Consider the following 12,625-nt stretch of genomic DNA (forward strand, 5'->3'; position numbering starts at 1 on the left):
GGGCTATTTTTCCCTGTCGAAGCCCTTGGTCTTATAGTATCGGGCTTTTCCAACTAGGGTTGTAGCTTAACTAATAATAATAATAATAATAATAATAATAATAATAACTTGCTTTTCCAACTAGGGTGCAGCTTGTTAACAACAACAACAACAACAACAATAATAATCATAATAAAATAATAATAATAATAATAATAATAATAATAATAACAACAACCTACCTTTCCAATTAGAGTTGCAGCTTAACTATTAATAACAATAACAACAACAATCATAATAAAACACTAGATATAATAATAATAATAATAATAATAATAATAATAATAATAATAATAAGTTTTCACTGAAGTAATGTGTTTATAATAATAGTAATAACAACAACAACAACAACTGAAGTAATGTGTTATAATAATAGTAATAATAACAACAACAACAACAACAGTTTTCACTGATGTAGGCCTAATATGGTACAATAAAGAAAAAGAAGGAAAACAAGCAAAGCATGACATTTTAAAACCTCAGCCAATAAAAAAAAATCTGCCACGTATACAACACATGACATTTAAGACAGACAGAAAAAAACATCAAAGTTGTAAGTGTGGAAAACCTACAATAAGATGGTGTGTAACAAGCTAGAGAAATGGAGAGCTTCCCCACTAAGTGTTGCTTAACGTTTGGTTGAGCTAAACTTAAGTCAATTTCATAATTCTGACCATCCTTTACATTCAGATCTTCCTGGACAATTCTATCATGTTCGTCATAATAGGCAGGCAGTTAATCTAATAGTCTCCTGTTTATCAGAAGAAGTTGTTGCCGAAAGCTTTGGGTGCAACTTTATAAAAGTTACAAAAGATAATTACTCTAATTGATTTGCTAAAGGTGTATATATATATATATATATATATGTATATATATATATGTATGTAATAGATGTGCATATATATATATATATATACGTATGTATGTATGTATGTATATATACTACTTACATACTACAACATACATACATGCATATGCATATACATACACTCATACATTAGATTTAGATTAATTCATTAACTAACTGCACAGAAACCTTCCACAAAACATACATATAAAGTACGTATACGCATGTATTTAATAATTATCTTCTGGGGTAAACCATTTTAGACCATTTTAACATTATCTTCTAACGATTAAAACTCTCAACCTAACCCCTTCTATCAGCATAACCAGACGAATGTCTGTCTGCCACTCTCCCCTCTGTCAACAGCTGTGCATTCCTTTATAATACTGTCTAACTACACAGACTAGTATTCAAGCTCGCTTTGATCCATACGTTGTTTCTCTTAGTATACATACACAAGATACATATGCATTAAGTTTATTTTATTTTTTTATTTGTTTTTGGGTTTAAATCCAACCCTCCACTGAAGTCGAGTAAACTACTTCTCGGGCGGGTCCATATTAATCATCTAACGAAACATTTTCATTATAACTTATACAATTCTTTGATTGTAGCATCTTCCAAATCATATGATCTTGTGAAAAGTAATGTCTTTAGTTTCTTCTTAAATTCAATTGCTCCCTTTAGGTCCTTCATTTCACTTGGCAGTTTATTATTATGTCTAGGCGCACAGTGTGTTCTCTTGCTTGAGGGTACACTCCGGTACACTATTCTATCTAAGTTCTCTTCCTCTTGTTTTTTTTAATTATTCAAAGTTTATATATGAAATATTTATTTTAATGTTGTTACTGTTCTTAAGATATTTTATTTTTCCTTTTTACTTTCATCACTGGGCTATTTTCCCTGTTGGGGCCCCTTGGCTTTTAGCATCCTGCTTTTCCAATTAGGGTTGTAGCTTAGCAATTAATAATGATATTAATAACGCCTCTGATGTTTCCCTTCTGTAATTATATATATATATATATATATATATATATATATATTTAAACGTTTAAAGGCCACTCGTGAATGGCAGAGGCAAGGGGACAGTAACATTGCCCTATCAAGCAGGATATTGCCCTAGACTGACCATATATACATATGATCAGCGCCCAAGCCCACTCTCTACCCAAGCTAGGACCAAGGAGGGTCAGGCAGTGGCTGCTGATGACTCGGCAGATAGACCTATGAGCTCCCCCAAACCCCACATCCTTAGCTCACAAGAATGGAGCGTTGCAGCAACCAAAGAAAATGAGTGAGCGAGACAATAACCCAAGTCTGGCATCACCAGTCAGGGACGTTACTACAGCTATGGAAAACCTGCTTTTGTTTTACTCCTCGTCTTTTAAGGATCAAAACATTATTTAGGTCATGAATACAGAAATATAGATTGGCTATTTACTATAAAATCTTCTACAGAAACAAAAAGTAGCAAATTGATTTAAAATGGATGTATAAACACATTGTGTTTTCATTAGAAAACTAAGTACGTATAGGTGTATGTGTGTATGTATGCCGAAAAGTTTAAAGCACGTTTAATGTACAAAATGATTGTTACTATGGTTTTAACTAATTTCAATCTCTGTGATTAAGAATTTGAGTGTTAATGGTAGCAGGAGTGGCTTAAATACTCTCTCTCTCTCTCTCTCTCTCTCTCTCTCTCTCTGTAAATATACAAAATTATTGGTACTATAATTTTTTTTAATTTTCATCTCTCAATTAAGAATTTGGGTATTTATATGGTAGGAATGGCTTAAGTTTACTCTCTCTCTCTCTCTCTCTCTCTCTCTCTCTCTCTCTCTCTCTCACGTCGAAATATACAAAACACAATGAACCTCAATTTCGAAGAGAGATTTTATTATGACCGAACAAACGCTGAAACATTAGGAGTTTAATTCTCAAAAAAAAAAACATTCTACTCTGGCATGATCCTTTAAACATACAAACAATGAACAAACTCTGAAGAATTAAGAGTTCGACTCTCACAAACACTATTCTACGCTGGCATGGCCCTTTTTAAACTAACAAACAATGAACAAACTCTGAAGAATTAAGAGTTTAACTCTCACAAACACTATATTCTACGCTGGCATGACCCTTTAAACTAACAAACAATGAACAAACGCTAAACCATTAAGAGTTTAGCTCTCACAAACACTATTCTACACTGCCATGACCCTTTAAACATACAAACAATGAACAAACTCTGAAGAATTAAGATTTTAACTCTCACAAACACTATTTTCCGCTAACATGACCCTTTAAACAAACAAACAGATGAACAAACTCGGAAGAATTAAGAGTTTAACTCTCACAAACACTATTCTACACTGTCATGGCCCTTTAAACAAACAAACAAACGATATGAAACCTTCCCACTATAGTCAGTGCAGCGAGAAACACACAGTCATAATGCAGGTACCGAAAATCATCCTTAGACACAATTGGATGCGTCATTCTCTAACTGGGTTTAATAATGTCCTTAGCGTGGGAATGCGGCTAGAGATATCCCTCTTACACTAAGTCCTTATTTCAGTTTTCGGCTTTTTCTAATTATTATTATTATTATTATTATTATTAATTGCTAAGCTACAACCCTAGTTTGAAAAGCAGAATGCTATAAGCCCAGGGGCTCCAACAGGGAAAATAGCCCAGTGAGGAAAGGAAACAAAGAAAAAATAAATATTTTAAGAATATTAAAATAAATATCTCCTATATAAACTATAAAAAACTTTAACAAAACACGAGGAAGAGAAATTAGATAGAACAGTGTGCCCGAGTGTACCCTCAAGCAAGAGAACTCTAACCCAAGATAGTGGAAGACCATGGTACAGAGGCTATGGCACTACCCAAGACTAGAGAACAATGGTTTGATTAATGAGAATAAAGACATTGATTATCTGTTACTGCTAAGTGAGATTAAGAGTATAGTCTGTAAGCTGTAGGCGTTATATAACTATAATAGCCCCCCCCCCCCCCCCCCCCCCAATTTCTCTTTTTACCCTCCACGAGTATCACTATGGGTTAATGGGTCTAGCTCATACTGATAGGATTTCTCTAACAGTTAACATATCTGTACTTTAAAAATTATTATTATTATTACTTGCTTGGGAGTACACTCAAGCACACTATCTTATTTCTCTTCCTTTTGTTTTGTTGAAGTTTTTATAGTTTATATAGGAGATATTTATTTTCATGTTACTCTTCTTAAAATGCTTTATTTTGCCTTGTTTTCTTCCTCACTGGACTATTTTCCGTGTTGGAGCCCCTGGGGCTTATAGCAGCTTGCTTTTCCAACTAGGGTTGTAGCTTAGGAAGTAATAATAATAATAATAATAATATTTGCTAAGCTACAACCCTCGATTGAAAAGCAGGATGCTATAAGCCAACAGGGTTGTAGCTTAGGAAGTAATAATAATAATAATATTTGCTAAGTTACAATCATAGATTGAAAAGCAGGATGCTATAAGCCTAAGGACTCCACAAGGAAAGTATTCCAGCGAGGAAAGGAAATAACGAAATAAACAAACAAGAGACACAATGAACAATTAAAATAAGACATCTTTAAGAACAGTAACAACTTTAAAACAAATCTTTCATATATAAACTATCAAAAAAATAAAAATAAATAACTTTAACTGATAATTCACTTCAAGACAATGTCTTACCAGCCTAAGAATTCCCCAGAATTCAACGCTGTTTAGATAAAGCGAAATTGACTAGATAACTCCTAGAGGGGTAGGATTACCTAGGAAACCTTGGGGGAGGGGGGAAGGATTGGTGTGGAATTACCAGAGCAGAAAGGGGGGAAGGTTAACATTGAATAAATACCGGAGTTGTAGTCTTGTTTGCATAATAGTACTATGATAATACTTTTACCTTGGCCCATAAGCTTACCTCACTTGAAGCTACCACAAGTTGATTTGATACGAATGATAGCCTTATCAGGGCTGCAAACCAAGAAAGGTATCGAAAGATAATTTTGTTACAGAAACACTGTATAAAAAAAAAAACTTCATTTTATAACGCTAATTGTTCATAAAAACTACAGCTCGCTCTATCATTCATGAGTGGCCTTTAAACTTTTAAAAACCTATTTTTTAGGTTATTTGATGATACTCTTACTCAATTTATGAAGTTATTTCAATAAAAATAACACTTTGTATAAGAAACTTCATAATATATTTCGCTTATTGTTGAAAAAAAATACTATCTTAATGAAACTAGCTCGTTCTGCCATTCACGAGTGGCCTTTAAACTTTTAAAAACCCTAATTTTTAGGTTATTTGATAATACACTCAATTCATGAAGTTATTTCAATAAAAATAACACTTTGTATAAGAAACTTCATAACCCATTACGCTTATTGTTGAAAAAAATGCTCTATTTTAATGAAACTAGCTCGTTCTGTCATTCAGGAGTGGCCTTTAAACTGTTTAAAAACCTAATTTTTAGGTTATTTGATAATGCACTCAATTCATGAAGTTATTTCAATACAAACAACACTTTGTATTAGAAACTTCATAATCTATTTCGCTTATTGTTGAGAAAAAAAAATGCTCATTCTTAATGAAACTAGCTCGTTCTGCCATTCATAAGTGGCCTTTAAACTTTTAAAAAACCTAATTTTTAGGTTATTTGATAATACACTTAATTCATGAAGTTATTTCAATAAAAATAACACTTTGTATAAGAAACTTCATAAGCTATTACGCTTATTGTTGAGAAAAATGCTATCTTAATGAAACTAGCTCGTTCTGCCATTCATGAGCGGCCTTTCAACTTAAAAAAAAACCTAAATTTTAGGCTATTTGATAATACACTCAATTCATTATTTCAATAATAAACCTTAAATTACATAGACGGAGAGAGTAAAGTCCCCCAAAAAACGCACACACACACACACACCTCTTTCTGCAGGACGGAATAAAAATCCTACATAGACGGAGAGAAAAAAGTCCCCAAAAAACGAATACACACACACACACCTCTTTCTGCAGGACGGAATAAAAATCCTTAGTTTAGCCAGCGCCTTCCAACGTACGTTGTATGACAAATCCGTTGGCAGAAGAACACTGGGTAGAGGAGAGAGAGAGAGAGAAAGTGGTATACCCCTACTGTGCCCAACGCGAAGTTAAAGTTACTCCTTTTCATTTTACTTACAAAAGAAAGAAGTTAATTCACCTTCCATAAGAGCACCTTCTAGAAGTTTTAATTCCTCGCCTAGCCTAGTATCTTGCATTTAAATATAATTAATCTATTAAAGATAATTAACCTAAGCAAATAGATAATTAATTAATGTTCTAGCAACACTTCGCTTAGCTATATTCTAAAGCATGACATCAGAGACTGTGATTCCATAAGGCTCAATGTTAAACGCTTAGGTGCGAGATTTTCGATTCTACGTGAAGTCAGGCTCGTTAGTTCACTTTAACTGCCGAAGCATGTGATAATTTTGATTATGTTCTCATGAGATAAGATACGACTGTAAAGCGATAACATAGATAGTAATGAAAAGTATACAGGAGACATTAACACTACCAATTCTTCATATTGAATTATAATTTATACAAAAGCTTGACTTTCCATTTTAGTTTTTTTACCAGCTAATACCAGGAATAACAATATTTAAACTATTAAATATACTGGCTATTTTTTAGTTAAATTGATAGGGATATAAAAATTTATAAAAACACATGCAAGTATAAATGTATGTATACATAAATAAAAATGGTTATATAATTTGATATATATATATATATATATGTGTGTGTGTGTGTGTGTGTGTGTGTATTATGTATATATTTCTATATATCATATATATATATCTATATATATATTATATATTATATATCATATATATTATATATCAAACATATTATATATGTATAATTTATATATATATATATATATATATTATATATATTTATATTCATATATATATATATATTTATATATATACATATATATACATATACATATATATATACATATATATATACATATATATGTATAATACATATATATATATACATATATATATATGATATATATATATTACATACTATGTATATATTCTATATATAATATATATATATATATATATACATTACATACTGTGTGTATATATATTATATATATATAAAATACTGTATATAGATATATATATATATATAAAATACTGTATATATATATATACTATAGATATATATATATATATATATATATGTGTGTGTGTGTGTGTATAATATCCATATATACACTGTACACATGTACATACACATGTACATACATATGTACATACATACATACATACATACATACATACATAGAGAGAGAGAGAGAGAGAGAGAGAGAGAGAGAGAGAGAATGCCTAATATATTCCTATCGCATCTACCGGACGTAGCCTAATTTTGTGCTACTTTAGATTAGATTATCCTGTAATGTATAAACAACTTTTAAAAGGTTATCAAGCAGAGAGGATTTGATATTAACTTTAAATGTAATTACCGAATAAGTCCTTTTAGTTTTGTGCTAAAGGCAAATTTGTCTAATGTGAAGACGTTTTATTTCTGGATCCTTCCTTTCAAAGGACGAGGGGGAGAATGCCTTTGCAAGGATTTTGCTTCAAATGCTTTGTGGGTTTAACGTATAATTCTTTCTGTGTGTGTGGTGTGTGTGTGTGTGTGTGTGTGTGTGTGTTTAAATGCCACAGAGACTTCATACACTTTAGATTTATAGATAATCTTCTTATTAAAATGTTTTTTGCCCATTATATATGGGGGTAAGCACTGTTCCCTTCATTTTGAAGGACTTTTCTTTGACTTTATGGTAGACCAATTAGACCGTAGCTAGTCACGATCGGCTACTCTGTCTGACATCACTTAGACCAAGGTCTAAAGATCTTGGCTTAGACCTAGACCCTGTGTGTGTGAAAATGCCACAGGGGCTTTTATACATTGTAGATCTATAGGCATAATAAGTTAAAATAAACTTTTATACACTGTAGATCTATAGACTAATAAAGTTAAATAACGCTTTTATACACTGTAGATCTATAGAGAATAAAGTTAAAATAAAATTAAGAACAAGGCCTGTATCATGTATACCATAATGATTAAATTTCTGTTAAATATCTTATAAATAGCTTTAACGTCGAATTCTCGAATCAAACTTTTAACAACAGAGCCTTCCTTATTGAATGGCCTGCAGCAGTGTAGACTGTAAAAGAGCCTACTCCCAAATAGCAGGCTCTGTAGCCTAGACTCCTACGCTTTGAACTTCATAGTTAAAATCTTGCAACGGAATGTTTTTATGTTGAAGCGTGGGACTGACATGAATGAATAGTTTATATATGACTATTTTAACGTTGTGTACTGATTTTGTGATATTTATTATGCTTTCGTTACTTTTCCTAGATTATTAATTTCATTATTCCCCTATTTTCGAACTGTTTTTTTCTATCTGTTGAAGACCTTGGACTGACATCTTAAGTTTCTCTCTGTTTATAAACATTTGTACAATAACACACACACACTCTCTCTCTCTCTCTCTCTCTCTCTCTCTCTCTCTCTCTGTTAAATTGTATTGTTTTACTATATAGTTATACAATAATACACCTTTAAGTTAGGAATATGAAAACTAGCAAATTATATTTAAGCTAAAAATGTTATGTTAAGTTATTTTTTTAAAGAAATAGTTTAACATTAGCAAGTTATTGTTAAATATAAAATGTTACTTAATGATGGAACTACGACCCTTGACACACGCACAATATATATATATATATATATATATATGACAACTTTATGCGCAGTCATATGAATCTTTTAATATCAATATAATCATATATTTTCCCGCTAATTAATAGTAATATATTTATGTATGAATATAATGTTAATGTTTACCTGTATATAAATATATAAATAGTCATATTTCAATGCATAAACTGATAGTATATGAACATTTCAGTCAACTCACATTGAATAAAAGTTTTCTTTCTCCATCCTACATTTTTACAACAACATAAAGTGGCAATTTGCTTTACATCGAACAATGCGGGTCACAGCAACCAAGAAGAGCGTTTAGGAACCTCACACTTATCCTGAAGGAACCTCACACTGTGTAGAGTCGAAGTTCTCTACAGGGATATCGGGAGTGGCATGGACTATCAATACTCAGAACTATTTAGGAGATTGGAACACGTATAATTGATCGAGGTTTAATTCGAAGACATTAAGATGGAATGTTTAATCCAAGGCCTAGATGTTGGTACTATCACAGTCCACCACTTCGACAATCCTGAGTCTACATACTACCAGTAAGTGATAAAATATATTAATGTTTTTAAAGTTATATTAATGTTTTTAAATTCCGCTCATGAATGGCAGAGGCAAGAGACTGACATAGCTCTATCGATCAGAACTATACCATAGAGGGACCCTATATACAAGGGTAAGGCAATGGGTTGCTTATGACTCAGCAGATAGACCTATAGGCTCCCCCAAACCCCTATCCTTAGCTCACAAGGATGGAGAGATTGCAGCGACCAAAGAAACTAAAGAGTGAGCCGAGAGAGAGAGAGAGAGAGAGAGAGAGAGAGAGAGAGAGAGAACCTGACCATATATACAAGGGCCAAACAGTGGCTGCTTTTAACTCAGCAGATAGACCTGCAGGCTCCCCCAAACCCCCCATCCTTAGCTTACAAGGATGGTGAGGTTGCAGCGACCAAAGAAACTAAAGAGTCTGAGCCGGACTTAACCCCAGTCTGGCGTTCACCAGTCAAGGACGTTACCACATCGGCCACTCCAAGACCATGACCATATTTTAAAAAGTAAAGACCCTCAAAAGTTAAACTATAGTTTATCTATTAAGTATATATATGATCTCGGAGCTAGCTTTAATCGTGGGATATAAGAAAGAAAACTTATTTCGTGTGATGTTTCAAAATAATTTAAGGTCATTCCTAACTAAAGAAAATGTGGAAAATTTTAAGTGGCCACTGTTTCTACATTCCAAGGCAAATTCCAAATGACAAAATATGGTTGCCAACATGATTTGGCACTAAAGTATTGAGAATGTAAATCTGTTCGGTGTAAAAGTATTTGGAAATTAAATCTGTGATACATTGTGCCATTTTACGTAAGAAGTGGCTTGGTCAAAACTAAAAGCAATATATTTCAGGGTTATCTTTCTAATAACCCATCAAGTGACAAGGGCATTAGATGGGTTAACTACATTACTTTAAAAATTACATAAACAAACCTTTGTAAGTTCAACCATACATAGTTAAATAATATCTCAAACCAAAACAGATGAATATGGTTAATGTTGAAGATGAAAACTCGTGAATTATAAAAGTTAAAGAATAGTTATAATATAGAAATTGATATTATACATCTTCACCAACCATAAAAAAAATCACATATACTGTAGTGTACCACATATAGATGATGATAAAACAAAAATAAAAGAAGTCTAGAATTATTACAGTAGACATACCTTTCCTAAGCTGGGATCACTTTAGCTCTCGGTACGTGGCTGGCAATAGTCCTATGTTGTAAAAACTATTTACTTTTTTCAAATAATCTGTACTGTTCCTTCAATGGAACTTAAATAACCTTTTAAAACTTCTCAATGAACAAAGATAAAAGAATAGGCGAGAGTTATTACAGTAGACATACCTTTCCTAAGCTGGGATCACTATAGCTCTCGGTACGAGGCTAGCAATAGTCCTATGTTGTGAAAACTATTTTTTTCAAATACTTTGCACTGTTCCTTCAATGGAACTTAAATAACCTTTTTAACACTTCTCAATGAACAAAAATAAAAGAAAAGTCTAGAGTTATTACAGTAGACATACCTTTCCTAAGCTGGGATCTCTCTAGCTCTCGGTACGTGGCTAGCAATAGTCCTATGCTATGAAAACTATTTTTTTTTTTTCAAATACTCTCCACTGTTCCTTCAATGGAACTTAAATAACCTTTTTAACACTTCTCAATGAACAAAGATAAAAGAATAGGCGAGAGTTATTACAGTAGACATACCTTTCCTAAGCTGGGACCACTCTAGCTCTCGGCACGTGGCTAGCAATAGTCCTATGTTGTGAAAACTATTTTTTAAAAATACTTTGCAGTGTGAAAACTATTTTTTTCAAATACTTTGCAGCGTGAAAACTATTTTTTTTTCAAATACTCTGCACTGTTCCTTCAATAGAACTTCTATAACCAATTCACTTAACACTTCTCCATATACACTAAAAAGAAAATGTTCAAACAGTTCCAAGTGACGTCTTGTTATAAATTGTTACAACCTTTGGTTACAACTTTGTGTATGCTTTCGGAAACTGGCTGTTACTTTGAGAAACTGTCTAATAGCTGTTTTTATTCTGAGATCTAACAGCGGCGTCTATTAGATTTTTTATTTTAAATAATAAGCAAATAGACCAATTGCGCTATTTTTCAATTCTGGTCATCAAATTTTCGTCACTGAGATTAATTCATTCTTTAACTCGTCTTCATAAGTTGTTCTTGATGATTTCGGTAAACCAACTCTCTCTCTCTCTCTCTCTCTCTCTCTCTCTCTCTCGTTCAGGCTATTTGGACTCTTCATCATAGGCTGTTCTTGACAATTTCGATGGAAAAAGTTCCCCCATATCTCTCTCTCTCTCTCTCTCTCTCTCTCTCTCTCTCTCGTACGCAGAGTCACGTCCAGACTAATTTTGTAATATTTTTCGCATGGCTATATTGAATATTTTATTCATTCCTAGATTCACGAAAAAACGATATATATATATATATATATATATACATATATATATATATATATATATATATGATAAATTTTGCACATTTAGACGTGTTTTTCATATTCAAATAAGCCATATATATTTTTGATATATTAATGTCTGGATTCTCTTAACGATCAGAGCCCCAGGTCGTTAAGAGAATCCAGACATTAATGTATCAAAAATATATATGGCTTATTTGGATATATATATATATATATTTCTTTACTTTCCATTTTGCTAGCTTTTCCAAACCATATTAGGCTGATAATGTTACTTATATACAATGTCTTAATGAATAACGACAGATTAATTATGTTTTGTTTATTTATTTATTTTTTTTTTAAATATCATGGTAGACTTTATCCTGTTAATAAACGTCTAAAACTAATGATAAATAGATAAATAAATAATTATTCTAATCTACTTATAGATGAAAAAAATGAATCATATTGAAATATTCCTGAATTAATTTACAAGAGAAAAAAAGTATTTTACCTTTTACCGCACAATGATATTCCTGAATATGCTTACCTTGCGAGAGAGAGAGAGAGAGAGAGAGAGAGAGAGAGAGAGAACTGCACTTATTGTACTCTGTAGTACCTTCTCAATTCTCGTACATAACAATCCAAAATATTACGAAATAATTGCCAGACTCAGGAAAATAATAGTCTTTATTAAAAAAAACAAGTAACAATTTGAATGATTGCTTTATGATATATATCTACATAATATCATCATAAAAATTCCATTTGGTTAAGGGCTAAAATATGTAGGCCTATTCTATAATGTCTGATTTCTCTGATACAGTATATTTATTACCTGTAGTGCCACTTATAGTTAAGGTCATTCTTCCTTGTTTGTTGGAAAAACACAATTCACTTTATAGGCCTAGATTACGCTGCCTAGATTAC

General features: G+C 32.0%; 1 protein-coding gene across 4 annotated transcripts in view; it reads right to left on the reverse strand.

Annotated features, from left to right (window-relative positions):
• Window positions 1-10,994, reverse strand: part of LOC137641680 (vesicle-associated membrane protein 3-like) — a 42,296-nt gene extending 31,302 nt beyond the window's left edge. Inside the window, exon 1 of one of the 4 annotated variants that reach the window (XM_068374464.1) lies at window positions 10,972-10,994. The gene's annotated coding sequence lies outside the window, so the exon portion shown is untranslated. Of the gene's footprint in view, window positions 1-5,913; window positions 6,001-10,787; window positions 10,811-10,971 lie in introns of those variants that run through there. The other 3 variants (XM_068374463.1, XM_068374459.1, XM_068374462.1) reach the window with 3 other exon arrangements.
• Between the last annotated feature and the right edge of the window lie 1,631 nt (window positions 10,995-12,625).

This window comes from Palaemon carinicauda, chromosome 5, assembly GCF_036898095.1.
Source record: "Palaemon carinicauda isolate YSFRI2023 chromosome 5, ASM3689809v2, whole genome shotgun sequence".
NCBI lineage: Eukaryota > Metazoa > Arthropoda > Malacostraca > Decapoda > Palaemonidae > Palaemon > Palaemon carinicauda.